Source organism: Apodemus sylvaticus, chromosome 6 (assembly GCF_947179515.1).
Source record: "Apodemus sylvaticus chromosome 6, mApoSyl1.1, whole genome shotgun sequence".
In the NCBI taxonomy this organism is placed as follows: domain Eukaryota; kingdom Metazoa; phylum Chordata; class Mammalia; order Rodentia; family Muridae; genus Apodemus; species Apodemus sylvaticus.
Genome location: NC_067477.1, coordinates 71,343,399 through 71,366,041, shown reverse-complemented (window position 1 = coordinate 71,366,041; position 22,643 = coordinate 71,343,399). Strand labels below are relative to the sequence as shown.

General features: G+C 43.4%; 1 long non-coding RNA gene across 4 annotated transcripts in view; it reads right to left on the bottom strand.

Moving 5' to 3' along the window:
- Nucleotides 1-914: 914 nt before the first annotated feature.
- The window catches only part of LOC127687355 (uncharacterized), a 118,648-nt gene continuing 96,919 nt past the window's right edge, over nucleotides 915-22,643 (bottom strand). For all 4 annotated transcript variants that reach the window (XR_007978374.1, XR_007978376.1, XR_007978377.1 and 1 more), the window contains exons 3-4: nucleotides 5,076-5,173; nucleotides 915-1,820 (exon numbers count right to left, since the gene is read on the bottom strand). This is a non-coding gene — a long non-coding RNA (uncharacterized LOC127687355). The remainder of the gene's footprint in view (nucleotides 1,821-5,075; nucleotides 5,174-22,643) is intronic.

The window sequence follows — 22,643 nt, the reverse complement described above, 5'->3', positions numbered from 1 at the left end:
CAAAGAATAGGCAAGCTCGCAGGCTACAAGCTTGGCAAGGAGAAAAGGAAAGGCCAACATCTCTGTTCTTCCTCGCGGTGAGATGGTGGCTGTCACTCTATATTCTGGTTAGCAACGTTCGTTCGACAGCCATGCTTTTCGGAATTAGTGAGCTGGGATGCCCGTTAGTGAGTCAGGCGGCCTCTCTACTCTTGCCAAGTCCCCAGTATTATCCTCCATGGTCGTGTGTTAGGTTCATTTAAATTCATTTTATGTCCATATTTGCGGGGAAATAAGGGGAGGGGTCCCGTGTCCCACCAGAGCTGGGGGGGGGGCACTGGGCAGGCTGACATGGGAGACTGCCACGTGACCCCATGGAAACGCAGGATGGGACCCCGCTCTGGGGTTGGGGAAAGTGTGGTCCGGGATCCCTGGCCTCACGGGTTCTAGCTCTTGGGCACTGCAGACCACTGCTGGATACCTCAGGAGAGCTGAGATCGGGTGGGGGCCCCAGGGCAGCAGTGGCCCAGGCCGGAGGGAAAATGACGGGGGATGGGAAGGCCCTGGCTGCTTCCCGAGTCCTTGGTCTCCTTTGGCGGCTGTTGGTGGCTTGGCTTGGTGGAAACCATGGCTTTTCCTATGGGAGATTAGACGCAGCTCTTTAGGGCAAGGCCTGTTCCATTACTCCAGCTAGGCAATCCGGAAGAAAGAAGGCAGTCCATGGCTTTAGAGCTTTTATTGTAGAAAAGGAGAGAGAGAGAGAGAGAGAGAGAGAGAGAGAGAGAGAGAGAGAGAGAGAGAAACAGACAGACACAGAGACACAGAGAGAGAGGGAGAGAGAGACAGACAGACACAGACACACACATACACACACACACACACACACACAGAGAGAGAGAGAGAGAGAGAGAGAGAGAGAGAGAGAGAGAGAGAGAGAGAGAGAGAGAGAGCCCGCCATGGCGATGTAGGGAGAGGGAGCAAGGGGGCAAGAGAAAAAGCAAGAAAGCATGGAGGGGCAAACCAGCCCCTCTACAGTGGGCTGGGCTACCTGGCTGTTGCCAGGTAACTGTGGGGAGGAGCATGCCTGGATGTAGCCAGGTGACTGTGAGGGTGGAGTCCAGACTGAATACTAGGAGCTTCGGGCATTGCCCTACATGACAGATGGCCACAGGACTATGGAGCTGAGGGACTTGTGTCAGGATCCTAAGTGTCTGGGAGCACGGCTCACAGTTCCATCCCTTGTAGAATATTCTACAGGGTCTCCAGAGTAAACCTCGCTCAACCAGACCACAGACTGCCTTTCATGGTCCCACACATATTTATTATTACAGTTGTTACCAGAAATTTTAAGGAGTCTGGTCTGGTGAACCATGTGTTACCACTGAAACTGGAAACTCTCTGTCCCTAGCCACTTAGGGTTCTTGGTCTCATTAATAAAAGAATTTAGGAATAGTCTAGAAGGATGCTTAAAGACAATTTTATTGGAGATTACAGGAAAACTCACAGGTCAGGCAGCTCCGAATCTCAGTGGCAGCCAGAGCAGGAAGGCTGGAGAGGAGGGAGAGCGAGTCTCTTGGAGTTAGGCACGAAGTTTAGCACAGAGCCATACGACAAAAGAATCTACCTTAGCTTCAGAAAAGAGCAGAGAGGTTTGAGTACCAGAAGCACACAGTTAGGTTCTGGCTAGCATCCAAGAGAAAGACTCAGACAAGAAGGAAAAGTGATGTCTGTGCAGTACGGCCAGACTCGGACACGAGGAGCTGCTCACGTCCACATAGCAGCTTGCATGGAATTGGCCTCTGAGCTGAGTCCTCAGCCTCGGGCAGCTTCAGCAGTGCGCCCTGGAGTGAGAACCGGAAACAAGACTAAGTTAATTCAGTGAACTGACTGTCTGAAGGCCCCCTACTGAAGACACAAGGGGTATATGGCAAATAATCCAACCCACTCGCCTCTAAAAGCAGCCAAACGGGAAGGGAAAGACAGTCAGGCAAGCGTCAGCCGGAGCGGTCTGAAAACAGCTCTGAATGTAAGTTAACCGAGAAGGTCCAATGGTGCCTGAGCGGTCACTGCCGTGGGGTCAGGGGCTTAAAGTCCACCTCCTCCATTGCCTTTGCTGTGGTCTCTTTCAGGGCGCATGCCTCACGGTGATACTTGCATCTGTTGCTGATGGCGCTCCACACTCCGCTCTCTTTCCATACGGGTATCATTTAGTATGTCACCAGGCGTATTCGCATATAATTGAAATCTAACAAGGGCTCCCCATCGAGAGTTCTCTACAGTCAGGCATTGTGCTGAGTATTTTATACACACACATTATTTCATTCTACCCTGTTTTCCCGATGAGAGAACTGAATGACAGCTAAATAATCCGCTCAGTCTCAGAGCTCATAAAGTTGGTGGTTAGGTAAACGGTAGAGCTGGGACTCAAAGCCAGTTGTGTCTGAAGGCTGTCTTTGTCTTAACTACTACCATACATTGCTTCCCCTGTAAGGCAAAATTCTTACGTGTGCAGAAATGACTTAAACAGAAAAACAGGGTTATTAAAAAAAATTACTGACTATGGTCCTGTTTCCACTTAAAACATAGAAAAGCACAAGAGGAGATTGCTTCCACCCTACAGTATGGAAAGACTTAATAGTTCCGTTTATAAAATGTTAGCTTCTGTTGAGCCTATCAGATCACAAGGTCCCTCTGAAAGCTGTGGGCAGATCACAAGCGCTAAGAAATCTGTCATCTTAGGCCATTTACAGGGTTGATGGTGTCTAGCACATGACAGTTTGACATGATGCTGCCATCAAAAAATGTGTTGGGCTGCACTTGTAGCCATCCACGGATGCCCGGGACCCAGGCCACGTTAGGCATGTCTGGAGGGTACCAGCAGCTCAACCCAGAGGCAACGTCTATGGCAGATACAAATAAACAAATTCCACTAACTGCTGATCAGTCTGACTCAGATCCTCGCAACACAAGCCTGATGGATGGAAAGCAACCTCCTCGGTTCGCTTCAGTCTCCTGTACAGTGTCGAACATCCAAGGACAAACTGTGCCATGGAAAGTGAAAACCAAAACACGGCGTTCAAGCTCAGCATGGTGCTGTATGCCTTTAGTCACAGCACTTGGGAGACAGAAGCAGGCGATCTCTATGAGCTCAAGGCCAGTGTAGTCTTCATAGTAAGATCTAGGCCAGCCAGAGTTCCAGATTCTGGCTCGATGATGATGATATAGCCTAAAGCAGCTATAATTAATTTATTAAAAGAACTGGCAGAAACAGTAAACAACATCTACAAATGGAGAAGCCTGAAACATCAGTAAAAATTAATTATGATAACTCAGATGAGAATTCTGAAAATAAAATGTGACAGAAATAAAATACTTTTGTGAAATTTATTAGCAGATTTATTAAACATAGCAGAGAAAAGATTCGATTAGTCTGAGGACAGGCAAACATAAATTATGTAAACTGAACCATAAGGAGGAAACACTGGATGGAGAGGGGGAGCATGGAAATGTAGGATTGGCCGAATCACAGGGAAAGGGACAGGGCAGAAGTGACAGGAGGTAATGGCAGAGTCTCCCCCAAAGTAGCAAGCCACAGAAGGAGCTCAGAGACCCCAAATAGACTAAAATTAAACACACATACATGCACATGGACACACATGCACACACCTCAGAGACATGCATACACACACTTATGCACACACGCACACACACACACACACACACACCCTTGTCTCTGAATACTAAAAATACTAGAAATCAGTAATAAAGGGGAATTTTGGACAGCAGAGAAATCAAAAATGTCTAAGAAGAAGAATACAGTGAGCTTTTTGTCAACAATATAAAAGCTGTAAGGCAAGTGGTATTTATTCAAAGAAATATAAAAGTTATATAGAATTATGTCTTTCAAAGGTAATGATGGAATAACCCTTTTCCAGGTAATCCATGGCCAGCGTAGATGGCATCAGGAATATTAGGAGAGAGCTTTTAAGACAAATGGCTGTCAGAGCAAATGGAAATTTTCTCTCTTTTTTAAAGATGTATTTATTTATTTTATGTATATATGAGTACACTGTAGCTGTTTTCAGATACACCAGAAAAGGGCACCAGAACCCATTACAGATGGTTGTGAGCCACCATGTGGTTGCTGGGAATTGAACTCAGGAACTTTGGAAGAGCAGCCAGGGCTCTTAGCTGCTGAGCCATCTCTCCAGCCCCCACAAGTAGAAATTTTGTTGTATTTAAAGAATTGAAAAGTCCTCAGTGATATTTTTAATACAGACTAAAATGTTGGTCATGGCGGTGTGTGCCTATAACCTCAGCACTAACCAATCAGTGGGCTCCAGCTTCAGCAGACATCCTGTGTCAAAGAAAAATACACACAAGAGTGACTGCAGAAGACGCCCAAGCCCAAGGCTAACTTCTGGCCTCTGCACACAGAGTGTGGGTACACATATATGTACCCAAAAATGCACACCACACATTTTAAAAGTAGAATTACAAACTGGAGATGAACATTAATTTTTTTTCTAATTTTTATTCCTGTTAAATTATTGACTACTTAGAGTAAAAATAATAAGTGTGTGTTGTGGGATTGATGTGCATCCAGGTTAAAAGTGAGGCAGAGCATGGGGCTGGGAGTTGATGGCTCAGTGGATGAGTACCTGCCACTTAAGCTCGAGTTCAGTCCCTAGAACACACAAAGAAAGGGTGTGTGATGGGACAGGAACTGGAACCTCCTCACTCCATCCCTGGGCAGTTTGGAGTAACACATAGTGAGGAGGATTTCCAGGTTAGCTGGTCACTTGCCTAGCTCCAGTAAAGAGATCCTGTCTTGCCTTCACACAGAAATGTGTGAACATACCACCTCCCAATACACACATTTATACCATACATAATATTCATACATATACACTCATGCACACCCAGTCACACTTATGCACACATACTTGCTCATGCATATATACTCACACATGCACACATACACATATGCACACATAGCCTCTCATGCATGCACACTCACATATATGCACACATACATGCTCATGCATGCACACTCACACATATGCACATATACACACTCATGCATGCACACTCACATATTCTATCTGATCAGCACTTGCAATTTCAGCTCTTGGGATGTGGAGGCAGGAGAATTATGATGTGGAAGCCAGGCTGAGATATACAACAAAAACCCCTGTCAAAAAAAAAAAAAAGGACATAAGAGAGTACTAAATGCATGTGTTTATAACACATTCTTCAAAATATATAAGGACAACTGACAGAAACCAAAAGCAAATAGACAAATCTACAAACCTGTGTGGAGAACACAATATGCTCTCTTCCTGTCATTCGATGCCGTAACGTAGATGTTCTGACCATCAGCAACTAACTACATCTCACCAGAACACTCCATCCAGAAGGCATGGGTTAACGTTTTCTCTAGTGCACACAGAGCACTCATAAGAAGGACCACACTTTAGGCCATAAAGCAAACCAACTTTTCAAATAATTGAAATCTTACATATAATATTCTTTGAATGCTATGAATTAAATTAGAAGTCAGACAGAAAGACACTTGGAAAATGTACAAAGATTTGGAAACCACACACTCCATTTCTAAATAAGCTTTGAGCCAAGTAAGAGCTTATGGGAGAAATTAGTAAATATTTTGAATGTACTGAGAACAGAAGCATCACACATCAGAACCTGCGGAATGCAGTCACAGAAGCATTTGGGGCGAATAGCATTAAGTGCTGTGTTCAGAAAGGGCTTTGATCGGTGCCTGAAGCCCAGCATGAGGACCTAGGAGAAGAGGAACTAGATAAATCGAAACAAGCAGAAAGAAAGAAATAATAAGAACAGAAAGCAAGAAAACGGAATACAGAAGCCAAAAGCTAAGTCTGCAAAAATGACAACAAAGTTTATAAAGATTTAGTGGAAATTATCAGGAAAAAGAAGGAAGGCTCAGAATGCAGCTCAGTGCTCCAGCGCCGGTCCAGCATGCACAGAGCTGTGGATTTGAGCCCCAGCACTAGTGGGGAGGGAGGAGAAAAATACAAGTTGTCAATATCACAACTTAAGAGCACTATAGATTTTGCAGATAGGTAAATGATGAGGAAAATTAGTACAAATCTTGGGCCGACAAATATGACAAATAAAACAGACAATTACTTAAAAACAGTGGTACAGTCTACCCATGAACAGCTGGAAATTAAAAAATAACACCATGCCAACAAATTATAACACATGAACCACTCAAGAATAAACCTAACAGAATACATACAAGATGTGTGGATTGGATATTAACCATTATTTTAAAAAATTAAAGATTTAAGAAACAGAGTTTCAGATCATATTGTGGGCCAAGCAATTTAACATTATAATTATAACACACCCATCCCCCAACTGATCTACAAAGTCAACATAACTCTGTGAAAACCCCAGTAAGATTTACTGATAGAATTAAAAGGCTACTTGAGGGGCTGGAGAGGTGGCCCAATGGTTGAGAACACTGGCTGCTCTTCCAGAGGACCCAGATTTAATCCCAACACCCACATGCTGGCACATAAGTGTTCACAGCTCCAGACTCAGGGGATCAGTGGGCACAAGGCACAGCACACAGTGCACAGACATATATGCAGACGAAACACCCATACATACCAAATAAATTAATAAATAAATAAATTTAAAAAAAATAAAAAGCTGCTTAACTAAGGAAATTCATATTCCCTGTTTTTAAGACAACACTGACAGGAGCCTAAGAGAAATACAGAGCGAACAGCCCAGATGTAGAGCTTCTCTGTGACACGTCAGTGCTCATGGTGAGACAGTGGTGCTTTCTGTAATGGTGCTAGAACAATCTACCCCAAAAGATCCATTCATTTACCAATGGGAACATTCGAATCTTCGCCTATGTACAAATAAATAAACTCAGGGTGGATCAAGGTCCTAAAGCCAAGAATCAAAGTTATTGTATCTGAAGAAAAAAGTCTTTGTAACTTCAGGCTATGGAGATTTCCTAAATAGAACATGAAAATTATGAACTATTGAGCTGGGGAGATGGTTCAGAAGTTAAGAGCACTGGCTGCTCTGCTCTCCCAGAGGACCCAAATTCAATTCCCAGCACTCACATGGCAGCTCACAGCTGTCTGGAACGCTAGTTCCAAGGGATCTGGCACTCTCTCACCCAGACATAAATGCAGTCAAAATAGCAATGGACATGAAATAAAAATTAATATTAAATTTAAAAAATATGAACTAGCAAAAGTTCACAAGTTATATCTCTTTGAAATGTTGGTTCTTTGGTAATTGTCTTAGGTTGCTTTATGTTGCTGTGATAAATACCATGACCAGAATCAACTCGGGGAGCAAAGGGCTTACTTGAGTAAGGACTATCAGTTTATAGTCCATTATGGGGGGGCGGGCAGGACAGAAAAGCAAGGGCAGGACCAAAAGCTGAGGCCACGGAGGAAAACTGATTACTGGCTTGCTTAATCATGCTTTCTCACCCTGCATCCCAACACCCATGTACCTGCCTAGTGCTAGTGTCGCCGGTAGTGAACTGTGCTCTCCCACATTGTCATCAATCAAGAAAGTGCAATACACACTTGCCTACAGGCAATCTGATAGATGCAATCTTTCAGTTAAGGTTCCTTCTTCCCAGGTGACTCTGATTTGAGTCGTTGACCAAAAAACAAAAACAAAAACTGAACTAACTAAAAAAAAAAAAAAAATAAGAAAATAGAAAAGGCACAGATTTGGAAAAATATGGAGAATAATATTAGATTTTAAAAACATACCTTGTAGATAATATAACTTACATCCTTTCGATATTGTAACAAATATGCTTGATAAAGACAGAACTCCAAGAGCAAAATGTCAGTTTAGAGGATGCCAGGGACAGGGTATAGGTAGAAGGAGCTGATGACAAAGGGGCTCAAGGGATACTTTGGGGCCTTGGGTGACAGACACAGTCCATGGGGATAGAAACTCCTCCATTGTGGAGGCTACACAATCAAAAATATTTTTGTTAAAACCTAAGTGTTAAGGGGTTGGAGAGGTGGCTCTGCAGTTAGAAGAACACTGGTTGCTCTTCCAAAGGTCCTGAGTCCAATTCCCAGCAACCACATGGTGGCTCACAACCATTTGTAAAGGGATCTGATGCCCTCATCTGGTGTGTCTGAAGACAGCTACAGTGTACTCATATACATGAAATAAATCTTTAAAAAAAAAAAACAAACGTGTTAAAAGGTCACTTCTTGACCTTAATGAGATATATAAATAAAGATATAGTTAAACTAAAGAATGCGAGGCTGTCTTGCAGACATGTCTAGGGAGAAGGTGATGCTAAGAGACCAATTGGCACTACTGGGAAAGTCTCTCTAGACTTAATCCCTGGACACTAGATATAAGCTCTGGTTCCTGCTCTATCTAGACAAGGAGGGCTCCTTCTGACTTGAAGTCTACTTGGAATCCCTTCTTTGTAGCATCTCTATGCAAACTCAGGGATGGAGATGTATTGGCAGAGCCTTCACTGTGGATCAGTACTTAACTGTACATGAAATGTGGAAAGAAAGCACCCCATTCATACTGCCTGCCTCCACGGTGGGTAAGCGCTACTTGTACAGTGGGGAACTCCCAGCTTTCTCTAGCACAAATCCGCCCATTCATGTCACTCACCATTAAACATTAGTAATCCTAGGTGAATGACCAGGGTCATGAAACCTGGACTCTACCTGTGACTCAGGGCCTGGGTCTTATCCATCTTCCTGACCTCAGTGTGTCCCTTTCACCCAATGCTTGTATGACTCCTGGGCTTGTCTTCACAGCCCTGGCAGGTAGAGCAGTCTGAAATGCACTCTCCAACAGGTGGAGATGCTCACCCTGGCCCTGTCAAAGCCCCACCTCGGGCGACATGAATCAGATGCCCGCTGCCCTATGATCTACCACACTGTTCAGTGTGTATCATGGGAGTAAATGCCTGGTAGCTAAGAACCTTTCTCTACAACCAACAGCTTCCCATACTTACTATAAAGATAATAAAGGTATAAACTACTCATAGTGTAGTAGTTTGAATGAGAATGTCTTCCAAGGCTTAGATGTCTGTATACTGTGGCACAGCCTTGCTGGGGGAAGTGAATCCCTAAAGCAGGCTTCCAGAGTCAAACGCCTTTGCCCAGGTCTACTTCAGTCTCTCTGCTTCCTCCTACGGGACTCACTCCTGCTGCCGTGTGTCCTCACATTGATAGACTCTTGTCCCTCTACCCAAAGAATCTCCTCCTTCTGTAAGTTGCTTTGGCCATGTTATTTTAACACAGCAATACAAAAGCAGAAAGAAATTGGGCGCTGTCCTGTCTAGTTCTCTCTATGTCAATTTGACACAAGCTGGTGTCATTTTGGAAGAGGGAACCTCAGCTGAGAACATGCTTCCACCAGCCTGGCCTGTGGGCAAGGCTTTGGTGTGTTTGGTTGATTGATTATTCGTAAAGGAGGACCCAGGCCACTGTGCATAGAACCAATCCTGAAAGGGTGGTCCTAGGTTCTACAAGAAAGCAGACTGAGCAAGCCATTGGGAACGGCACCCTTCCCATGGTCTCTGCATTAGCTCCTGTCTCCAGGTTCCTGCCTCTAGGTTCCTGCCTCCAAGTTCCTGCCCTGACGTCTCTGAACTGTAAACTGAAATAAAACCTTTATTTCCCAAGTTGCTTTTGGTCGGTGTTTTATCACAGCAATAGAATTGTAACTGGTATGGTGGTATCTGTTCATAAACCCACTTTTTCTGGAGGCTCAACTGCAGGATCATTTAAACCCACAGGTTTAAGACCAAGTAGAGCCTCCATCTAATGGGGGGGAAAACAACAAAATTGTTTTCTAAAAGGTCCCAACCGACAGATGACCTTTGGCCCAATATCCTAGTCCTCACAGTGTCCTGAGGATCTCCCTGAACCGATAAGGAAAACTAAGATCTATCTGAAAACGCTCACTAAGCTAAGAGACACGGAAAACCAAAGAGCCCAAGGCTGAGTCCAGTCAAAGCCCAAGCTGAGATGAGGCCTTGGCACATGGCTGAAATGTGCTGCGAATGCTTCTCACTGCTAACTAGCAAAGTCAACGAAATTACTACAAAATAAGGAAAACATAGCAAACAAATCCAGATGATCTGAAACTCAGCAGCTCTGTCCCCACTGACTGACCCAAGCCACCACCTGGGACATAAAGAAGGGCACGGTCCAAGGCAGAGAATTCCAAGGAAGGGTATTTAAGGATAGCTCAGACAGAAGTCCTGGTAGAGCAGACACACACACACACACACACACACACACACACACACACGTCTCCCACATTTACATAGCCAGGCTGTGTCACTGGCCCCTATAAGAATCCACTCATCAGCTCCATCTAACTTTACCTCTTGCCTGCTCTGTCCTCCCTCCCTATTCAAGCAGAGATCCCTCCTGATGCGTATTCTGCTTCCTCCTTCAAGATGGCTGCAGGCTCTTTGTTCTTTTACCTTTGCTTTTTTTCCCTATAAATTAACCTTCTGAAAACATACAATTTCTTTCTTTTTTTTTTTTTTGAAAGCAAGGTTTCATATAGCCAGGCTAGCCTCAAACTTGCCATATAGCTGAGGATAACCTTGAACTTCTCATCCCCTGCCTCAGCTTCCCAAATGCTAGAATCACTAGGCATGTTCCATTACACAGTTTATGAAAAGCTGGGAACTGGCCCCGGCCTTGGGCATGCTCAGCCAGCAGTCTACCAAGTAAGCTACAGCCCGCAAGCCAAGGTTTTTGATTTCTTATTTGTGGATTTCATTTTCAGCTCCATTTTTATGATTTCTTAAAAGCTCGTGATTTCTTTGCTTCCCCCAAACACTCTATATCTTACCTTTTTTAGGTGGGTTCTCTAACACTAATTCCAACTGGGTGGCTATGTACAAGTGGCCACTCACGGACAAGTGCTGTGGTAGCAAGCACTGGGAACTCAGAGAAAGGGAGAGATTCACCCAGAGCTGAAGGAATCTGGCTCAGCATGCAAGAAGCCAAGACAAGAGCCACCTTAGTCCTCCCGTCTGTGATAACAGGATCTGTGCTGCTTGCTAGGTCTCCCTGCCTGTCCTCTTGGAGGGCTCTGACAACAGCTCAGGGACAACAGAAATGTATAATTTACCCAGCTCCCAACAATGGTCCCTAAGAACCTTTGGAGCAGAACATAAAAAAAGTCCACAAGGGAAAAATGCTGAAGTCATTAGCAAAGAAAATCCCGAGAGGAACCCTTGCTTTGCCCAGCAGCCTCTCCGGGCCCGGGAGCACATAGCATACCCAGCTTGTACCCAGAGAGAAGAAAGTTTTTATGACCTTACAAAAAAGTTACATAAACAACACTAGCCCCTTTGTTGGTTCCCCTCCTCCCAACCTCACTTTTATTTTTATTTTTTTTTATTTTGGATTGTTTTGAAATAGATAATTTTACTGATCCAGCAGCCAAGAACCGTTGCTCTGTCTTGAGGATCCGTTGGATGCCCCTTGGCAGCACTGTTTGTTTGCTTAATATTATTCATGTCTGGTGGGGACAGAAAAACGAACCCAGGGTTGGAGAGCACTGCACCTGAATGTGTTTGCTGACGCTGACACACAGACGGTCCCCGGGAGCCTCAGCCTCCTCGTTCATCAGCTCACCCTTGACGAAGATACAGAAAGGGGTGTCTTTACATTCACGCTGATCAAGTAAATGGTACACAGAAAGGAGATGCCAAACCTGCCAGTGTCCAGAGACAGGAAGGCAAAAGAAGGGGCAAAACTCTGCAAGAGCGCTCAGTGCTTAGGAGCTGCTGTGCCAAGAAAAGGGTGCGTCACAGAGAGAGGCAAGCTACGAGAGGAAAGTTGTCTCAGACATGCACATACCTCGGGAAACTGATTAGTTCCACGGCTCCCATTCCCTCCTCCATCTTCACTCTCAAAGCAGAGATTTCCAGATGTTCTGACTAACCAGGAGGGAATGGTTACAGGATCCATGCTGTTCTGAAGGGAGGCTACATTATGCAAATCACAGGATACAACCTGGTGGGAAGGGACCTTGAACAGTGCGTGAAGCTTCTTCTGCTTTGATGTAAATATGCTGGAAATACAAGTATAGAACAGAAACGTCTACAGATGTGCCCTCCCTCCTCAGTCCAAACACACAAAACAAGGAACCTTAAGAGAGACAACCAAAACTAAACTTCCTTCAAATCGGAACACATCCCACAGAAGGTCTTTGTGCGGTGCATCTCTGAGAAAGAAAGTCTACCAAATCATAAGGCGGGGTTAGCCTCTCTTTAATTACAGCCACTCAGAACAGTAACTTTTATATTAAATGCCCTTTCCCTAGCAAAAAGATAAAAAGGAAATCTTTGAGAAATTATATGTGGCATGTAATGCCAGATGTTTTTAGCTCCACGCTATTAATGTTCAATTCATCAATGCAATATCTTTGACAAAAAAACGTGAGCCCTTTCCTTTTATATGAATGTCTCTAGAGTAGACACTTGGTCACTGTCCTGGTCCCCATAAAAGCACAGAATCTGACTCACAGTAGTGCTGGGCAAGTACAAGTGAAATTATCCTCAGTATGAACAAAGCCCACAATGTCACAACGGCTTTTTACACTGTGCCCTTCCTGCAAGCTGCCTGCAGAATTACTTTCTGCGCAGAGGGGACTGTTTTGAAATTGGCACATCGGGTTTTAAGAATGAGCAGAGGGTCCATACTTGTTAATTTACAAGAACACATCGATTTTATTAGTTTTGAGCTGAGAATCATCCTGGGAACACAAGAGGAGGCAGAAATGAGGCCATGTTGATTCACGAGGCCCGGCCAGCCAGCAGCTCCAGTACCACAACAGACAGCATTCCTCACTGTTTGTATTGGAAAACCATGAGAGCCGGGAGTATGTCTTATCAGTTTCCAGGGGGAGGCAGTGGGCCCAGCCACTTCAAACGGGCCAGGGGGGAGGCACAACAGAGTCATGGAACCCAGGGCCGCCTGCTGGGCCCAAGGCTGTGTGGATACAATACATGACTGTTAACCTTGTACCGTTAACCTTGTATCTGCGCTGCTGCTGTTCCTTCTGACATTTGCAAAGAGACTTAGTGGGCTTAAAGAAGAATCTTTTTCATCCTGATGGAGGAAATGACCAAAAACAAAAGACCCTTGCTGCTTCCTCTCACTCAGTGAAACCTATGTTAACTCTTTATGGTCTCTGATGAAACAGAGGAAGGAAGGGTTTTTTTTGGGGGGGGGGCTGTACACAGAGAAGAAAATCAAATGGCACGTCCTACAGTCCGCTTCCCACGGGAATGTCTATCTGCACGTGCCCTGAGGCTGTTTACGCTGCCCTGAAGTTACTTGTCTCCCCGCTTCCTCACCAGTGTGCAAGATGTCTTCCTCCCCTGTCCTTCAGTGTGTCTCATTGGACAAAGTAAGAACCAGGATGAATTTGAGAAGAGGTAGAGTGTGACATTTTTTGTTCCTTTTCTTTCTTCCTGCGTTGCAGCTGATGGGCCGGTTCTCCCCACACTATACTCCTGGATGCCATGGTTTGTCTGATGCCTTTAAAATATCTCTGCCTTCTGGAGAAAATGGCTTCTATATCCTTCCCCCACCCCCGACCCCAGACGCTTCAAAACCAACATCAACCTGAAACAAAGTGTATATATCCCTCAGGTAAGCCAACTGGATTGAATTCAGCAGAAGTTCCCACACAGGACCGTGTTCTGAGCCGGGCTCCCATGCATGAGCCGCTGTGGATTCCTCTTGCTGGATTCCTCACAGCTACCTTGCTATTTTCTACAGGAGAGAGATGAGCATCCCTCTGTCTGTCTCCATAAAGTGTTTGTCAAGAACTGGAAGTCATTTTCCTTTCCTCTTAGGAATTCCAGGAGAAATGGCTCCTGGATTCATGTTGATAAGCACTGTGACTTCAGACCACAAAATAGTGATAGGATCCTTGATAGGTAATAGAAAGACAGAAATGGCCAGGAAGAATACCAAGCCTTTATAACTAATGCTCAACTCAATCTCATACTGATTAAACTACTTCCTTAATGTGTCCTACCAGCTTACAATCTACACATATACACTTTGAGACACGCCCAGTGCCATACATTGTATTAGAGGCCATGAAAGAGTTTCTATGATGCATTTCTCAGCAGTGTATGATTTCACCTGTTAAAAGACACTGTGTTGAAAAGACTTAAATAAGTCTGGTTACATCTCCAAAGGAGCTATCAGTTTGACTGAACATTTCCACACACCAGGGACACAGCTTTATCCTTAAACTATTAAGACTGTCCAGGAACTCAGTAGTTGCTCTGTTGGGTTGACAGTACATGGAGTAGAAGATAAACAACCACTCCAGGCCCATTTGGTACAACAGTCTGATAACAAGAACTGACAACTAAGGCTGGCTATGGCCACCCAGCTCGTGTCAGGACTTGGTCAGCAAATGCTTTTTGGTAACACAGAGCTAAACAGCGCCACTGGACTCTGCCACACAGGCAGTCCACTGTCCAAAACACATGGGTCATCCAAGAAATATGAAGCCAAATGAAGAAGGCCAGAATGCCCTTTGAAAGGCCAGCAGACAGCATGGCGCCAGCCGGGCATGGGGCCCCAGACCGACATCAGTTTCGATAAATCAGTGGCATCTAACTTCCCATCCTGCAAGGCAGAACTTGGACCTACCACAGATGCCGCCTCTGACCTCTTTCTCACTTCTTCTAGTGCTACCTTTCAGCACTCTCGAAATTTAAAATTCTGGTACAGACTTCATGCCACTTTAGGCCTCAGATGCTATTGGTCTACCAAAACCAGAGTGATTTCTTAATGTAAGGCCAGAGACTGGACGCATAGCCATATACCATACAAATCACACCAGCAGAACTCTCTGGGCATTATTGGCACAGAGAGGGTCTGAAAGAATCTTCTGAGAGGTAGTTACAACTGGGAAACATGCACATACAATTGTCAGCCATCCTAGCATCCCTTTGGGTTCATTTTCTTTGAAAGAGAACTACAAGGCTTGGGTTGACATTCATGATATATTTTTAAATAGTGGATAAATCTTAAATACATCGTTCTGTCTAAATACTTCCCCAACCCTTGTCCTTGGCTCCTCACCCAGACAGCTGAAAAGAAATGAAGACGTCTGACTGAACCAATGACTACACTATGCATCCTGGATAAAGGGCTGAAGAACACGACTATGACATTAGTTCTTCTCATTTAGGTTGTAGTTTCACACTAATTATAATGTAATAAAGATTTCTATTCAAGTTTCCCCAAGGCTTCACTTCAGATAAGAACAAAGGAAATTTGTTGAAAACTAAGCTGTTTGAGTTACTTTACTGACAAGGAAGGAGTCACCAATGAAGCCACAACCCATGACATCTCATTGTATACAAGTTATGAGTTGGGAAATTAAAAGATTCCAGTACAGTGTCTCTGGGAGAAAAAAACAAGCTCAGTAAGGAAGACATCAGTACCCTGGTAGATACAGGTGGATCTATTTAGGAATCATGGGCCCTAACCAAAAAAGCAAAGGTTTTATTTAGAAAACATACCAACAGAATGAAATCATGAATTTATAGAGAATCCCATGTATATGACATGCTATTAAGTAAACCAAAAAGAAAACAAAATCAAACAAAACAAAATACTAACATCAATGTTAACATATGACGAAAAGACTGAAGAGCACGGTGAGCTTTGAGATCACTGGCATTCACTGTAGAGCTACCGCAACTCTACAGTGGAAAGAACAGAGTCACATGGATACATCAGGGCAAGCCCCAGCCCACCTGGTGCTGCCGTTACCATGGAGTAGCCTGTGTGGCACGCCCCTCACACTCTCAGCTGACCGCTGCACTCTACTGGCTTAGCCATCCTACCCAAACTACATCTGGTTTGTGGAAGACTTGACAATGGCCCAGAAGAGCAACAAAAGCTTCTGGAAAAAAAATGGAAGAAGGGCTACAAAGAAAGATGAAAACCAAATGGAACAGAGAAAACAATTCCGCAGAAGACGTGGTGGCTAGGCAGTGACGTCTATGATACCCTAGAGTACACACCTCTCTGTGGATGCAAAGGATTTTTTAAAACATAGGAAGTGTTTGGAAACATAAAGTTCAATGCCTTGACTACGTTTACCACATCACTGACTAACATTGCTATCACAGGCTCCAGACTCTCTTCATCTTGGAAACCTGAAGCCATCATTCTGATTCCTGTTAGCTGCTGGCAGCCACCTTCCCACTTTCCGTCTCCAGAGCTGACAGCTCTGGATACCACATAGAGTGGAATCACACAGGATTTCTGCTTTGGCAACTGGTTTATTTTACTTAGCATAATGTCCCCAAGTAAGGGTAGTATTTTTAAGAAGGCATTTAACGAGTATTAACTGAGGATGCCGACCAGCTGCTTCCCATCGTCCATAAGAACAAAGAAAACGAGTTTAAGTTGTGGGGTTGGGAAAGATGTCAAGCGGAGCACAAACTCCTTTAAAGAAAAGACTATGCCTTTTCTCAACACTTACCAAACGGCTATAACCACAATGTGCTCGCATACACAGAACTGACCTGCTGCCATTACAGGATCATTTAAAATTGTGAAATTCAACAAGGCCTTGTTGAGCCTTTGTAATAATGTGGATTGTGCTAAAGAACATACCATCCTTGTCTTTGAAGAACATAGGATTGTCTCAAAAACAATTAACTTTCTTCAAGTTCTTATGGTGCTTGTCATTTTTACCATAGTCCAAGGATCACAATGTTCAGATTAAAAGCCAACTCTCGTAAACTGTGAGAAGCTGCCTACAGGCCTGGAATGAGCCCTGAGTTCAAGAATGAACACAGAAAGGGCACCGCAATTATTGCTGATTATGGATCAAGAAGAGACAAGCGTGGGTGCGACAAAACCACTTTCCTCCCATTCCTGTCCAGACTCTCGGACACCTATTGTCACCTATTGGTAATTGTCAAGAGGGATCTACATCTGTTTCATGTTTCTCTCCAGATAATCACGTGTCACAGTAATTGTCAGTACTCCGTTTACCTAGCATCCCCAGCCTCTGCTGGGAACAAATGTATAGTCACGTGACAAGAAACAGTAACCATGGCGATAACGTCGCACATGCATCCACTTACCTGCTTTCTGGGTCCCAGGCACTACTTCCTCCCTTCTGTTCTTCGCTCCATCTGTAGTCTTCCCCTGCCTTTCACTTCTACCACTGTTCTCCTTGGGGACCCTCTGCCTTGGGGCCCCGAGTGATCCAAGCTACTTTTCCTCATTCCTTAAAGCACGAATAAAGAGCAGCCTAAAGATGTTACCTGCTGTCTGTCCTCTGCCTCCACTCTCTGCAGTCTAGGCCTTCACATGGCCACCTGGAACCTGCTTGGAGCACTAATTACCATTTTAGAGGGAACATTCCTTACAGCCCTCAAGCACTCCCTCACTCGACTCCACAGAATTATTTCACCTTTCAACCGGCCACGCACATTTCTACTTTTTCTCTCTTTCCTTTCTTTGCACTTTCAAAACTAATCCTAAATAGCTCTGTCCTTGGGGTCCGGACCACTCAAACTCTTGTGGAGTATTTTCACAGCTTCCCACCCAAATGTCTCTGGCTCAACCAGCTACAGAACTCCGCAGAGCAGAACCTCAGCCTGCCCCAATTCTAGCTCCTTCCCATTGCCCCTTCTCCTCACAAGGCCTCTCTCCCACATTCCTTTTCTCCCTTCCCTGTTCTCTTACAGTCAATCACTGTTATCTTGGGTAACTTGCCTTCCTTTGTCTGTTTTTGCTATTTTCTCTCTTCTCTATTCTCCTGCTAGTGTCCTCTCTTGGTGTGTCATCATTTCTCATCACGACCACTGCCACCAGCCTATGATTGATGTGGGACAGTCCTCTAGCTCACCAATACGCTCATCTTACTTCCTTGCTTGGGTTTCTTTAATGGGATTAATTGTTCCCTAGAGTCCACAGGATGGAATCTAAGCATCCTAAGAGATGAATCCACATATCCTAAGGGCTTGCAAGGCTTTGGCCTGGGCCTGTGAGAGCAGCCTCTTCCACCTTTGTCCCCTCCCACTTCAGTTTCCAACAATTATGAACTCCTCGAATTCCCAGGACAGACAATTTTCTCAACTGCATCCATGTCTGTACCTCATGCCCTCCCCATTGCCAGATCACAGTCCCAAACCAACATGAGGCTTCTTAGTTAGCAGCCATTGCCCTTTAAATCCTAACCCAGTGCAAAATCCTCTGCATTGCTAGGCTCTTTAAACTGCACATGGCATATGCACTTCCTAACTATCTCGAGCCAAAACGGCGTGTTTGAGGTTGCTCAGCTAGGAGGCTATGGTAGGGCTCAGGTCTAAGGAGGTCTCAGTGTCTCCTTGGCCCTTCCCGACTCTCATTCTAAGAGTAATCCTGAGTAATGTCTCTGTTCTACTCTAAAGTTCAGTCAGTTGGTTTAGATTCTGAACATCTGTAAACACCTGTACTCCTAGCATCTCAAGTGGGTGAGGCAGAAAGATTGCTTGAGCTCAGGAGACTATTCTAGGTAACACATCAAGACCACCCCTCACTCAAATACATATAAATACATACAAATAAATATATAAATTTTAAAAAATATTCTTCAAGAACATCTTTTCAGCCATCTTCCATGTTAATTTAAATCTAGAAATGAGATCTTTTAAACACCTAGTCTATTCCTAAATTACCCCAATAGTTGATAGCACTGTATGGGTTACCTCACTGCCAGAAGGACTTTTCACTGATTGAAAGCAACTGGTGTAGTTAATGGAATGACATTCAGCAAACACTTGTATGGTCTTTTAAAAGCAGTCACTAAAAGAATAAGTTATTCCTAAAGACTACTCTGTATCCCCAATACAATCTAAATGTCCCAAAAATGCAGTCCTTGAAAAAAAAAAAACACTTTCAGAAGAAACAAATAACTTCTGCAAAATCCATCAGCTGACCCACCCTGGGCAGTGAGAAGCCAAGCTCACTTGTAAAACATTAGTATGGGAAAATAAAAAGCATCTTTTCTTGTCTGTTTACAAGTTACTACAGAAACAGATCTTCCCAAGAATCTCTTCTGTCTCCTACACCAGAGATCTGCCTGTGAGCGAAATCCAGCCCAACACCTGGTTTGTAAATAAAGTTTTATTAGCATACAACCACACCCATCTGTTCATGCATTCTCCAGGCTGTTTGGGTGCCACAGCTACAAAAGGATGTTGTCGAAAGACTTGTTACTCTGAAAGCTAAAGATGTTCAGCACTTACCTTCTACAAAAATGTTTGTCAATCCTGCTCTTACAAATTCAGGACTTTTTATTATTTGCCAGTGACCATAAAGAGAGGCTTTTTGTAACAGATTTGATGTTTCTATGATAATGCAAGATTATCAACTGTTTAAAATCAAGCTTAAATTCTTTGAAGGCTTTCCTTGTCATTTTTTTCTTTTTCACAACCTTGGATAGGATATGAGGGACACAGACCAATGAGGAAGACAGATGATCCAGAGACAGAACCACAGAGCAACAGACACCTGAATTTCACAAAGGTTCCAAAATTATACATTGGAGAAAAGACACTATCTTCAACAGATAGTGCTGATCAAACTGGACACTCATGTATGGGAAAACAAAGCTAGATCCCCATCTCTCACCCTGACGGAATTCCAAATGTCTCAAAGGCCTTAACATAAGACCTGAGGAGAAAATAAGGCTACCTCTTCAAGGCCCAGGCCCAGGCAAAGGCTTTCACAGGAGGACCCAATTGTTCAGGAAATAAGGCTAGCAATTGACAAATGGGACTTCATAAAATTAAAAAGCTTCTGTACAGCAAAAGAAATAGCTAACCAAGTGAAAAGACAACCGACAGAATGAAAGAAAAATCTTTGCTAGCTATCCACACGACAAATGATTATTATCTAGAATGTAAACAATTTCAGTACCTAGACAAAACAAACAAAAAACAAACAAAAATCACCTCAGTCAACAAGAGGGTTAATGAAGTGAACAGATAGTTTCCAAAGATGAAATACAAATGACCAATAGCATATTTTAAATGCCCAGTTTCACTAGCCACCAGGTAAATACAAATTAAATTGTAAGTATCCATGATTTGCAAAGAAATGATACCCCAGAATCAAATAGTAAATCAACGGCAAAGAGTGTTTATTCTGCATGCAGGGGCCCAGCATACATCGGGATGGAAGACAGAGGTGTGGACTTTGCAGGATCAATTTAAAGCCTGCTAGGGTAGGAGTGGATGACTCTTACCTTTCTTTCCCTTGATTGGTTGGCTCTATGTCTGGCAATTGACTTGTTTCAGATTTTTTTCAGTTCTTGGAAGCAGAATCTGAGGCCTAGTCTCCCAAACTGTCAGTTTGTAGCCTGCCATGGAGTCAGCCTGACTCTGACTAACTCTGTCCTCTAAAAATCTTACTTTGAGACTCTATTTTAACCCAATTAGAATATAAGTCAGAAAGAAACCAAATAGCAACAAATGCTGGCAAAGGTGTGGACAAAAGGTAACTCTTAAGACACTTGATAGTCCAGCCACTATAGAGATCCATGTGAACCAAAAAGCCAGAAGTAGATCTACCATTGACCTAACTGACCACTCCTGGGTATTCATACAAAGGACTCCATATCAACACCTCACTGAGATAAATACTTAGACATTAGTGTTTATTGTAGCACTATGCATTGTCTGAAAGTTATTGAACCCATCAATGTGTCCAAAAATAAAGGAATGGGTAGAGAAAATACATGATATATACACAATGGATTTTTTTCATGCATAAAAGAGAATAAACCTGGAGTTGACAAGATATCTCAGCAATGAAAACACTTGCTACCAAGCCTTATGACCTGGGTTTGAAGCCCAGGTCCCACATGAAACAAGAAGAAAACCGACTCCTGTAAGTTGTCCTGTGTCCTACACACTTGCACTTAATGTGTGGGTATACATAAACACACAGTCAATCGATTAATAAATGTAATAAAGAGAATGAAGTTATGTCACTTGCAGGAAGATGGATGCAAATGGAAACGAAGCCAGTCTCAGAAACTACTGTTTCTCTCCTTTTGGTTTCTGGGTTTTGTAATGTTCTACAATCTCATGTATACACACATAAAGTGGAAGTGAAACTGTCTAACTCAGGGCACAACTGAGAGAGGGATGAGAAAGGTTGGGTAGAGAGGAGAGGAGACTACACCCAACATAAAATACATACCTGCATGAAAAATAATTTATATTAAATTTTTAATTTTTAAATGCAGATGCCAAATGCATATGTGCATCAAAACCCCTCAGAATGGGTATTTGGACCCAATAACAATTCATTAAGAAAATTCAGGGCTGGTGAACTGGCTCTGCAGATAAGGGCCCTTGCTACCAAACCTAGAGTTCAATCCCTGACACTCTTACGGTAGAAAGAAAACTGACAACCCAAAGTTGTCTTCTGATCTGGATGCACACTGTGGCACATGTACACATGCACACACCTTGAATAAATAAATGCACAAAGGACTAGCTTCATAGAAATCACATAAAAGATCATCTTTTCTACCACAAGGAAAAACTCAGAAATAGCTAACCCAATGAGGAATCCAGCATGTTCGTAGACTAAAGGAAGAATAACAACGGTGATGTCACGGGATACAGCAAGCTCACTATCAGCAGCAGCAGCAGCACTCAAGATTCTACCCTGCAAACCAACAAATGAAAGCTATGAGCAAAAGAAAAATGGAGTTGGGAGTGGGTCCTCACACGCGGAATGTCAGTGCTGGGGAAGCAGAGGCAAGGGGTTCAGTCACCGAGAGTGACTCAAGGCCACCCTGGGCCACATAGCAAGTTCCAAGTCAGTATGAGCTACCAGGTGAGACTTTGTTTCAAAGAAAAATAACAATAGAGGAGAATTTTCTAAATAAGAGGAGAGCAAATCTTCACAGTTCCTACATTAGAAAAAATTTACGCTGAATAGTGAAGTGTCAAAACATGAGAAACAAACCAAAGATGTTTCTAACCTTCCTCCTGTACACCACTGTACAAAGAAATGCTAAGCTGTAAAACAAGAGAGAAAAATACACGTTTGAAAGAAGTAAATGCCATTATTCAGACATCATGATTGTGTGCATGCTAAATACTAGAGTACCTGTAGGATGTGTAAATCCAAACAGCCCAAAATTACCTTCAAACTATTAGAATTGTACATTTATAAATTGTTCAGAATTGATGGATACAAGACTAATATGCAAAAGTCAACTGCATTTCTACAATCAACAATTAGAAGAGTTAAAACCTTAATAATGACATCTACTATGTTTGTGGATCAGAGTTATCAAACCTAAATATATTATGTAGTATAAATGTGTAATATATTAAGTAGCATAATGTCTCCAATATATCCAGGCATGGTGGTGCACACTTTTAATCCCAGCATTTGGGAGGCAAAGCCAAGCAGATCTCTCTGTGAGTTTGAGGCCACCTTGGTTTACATAGCAAGTTCTAGAGGTGTGTGTGTGTGTGTGTGTGTGTATGTGTATTGACAGGACACAGCAATTTCAAAACCACACGGAAATATAAAGAGCCAGGCAAATCCAAG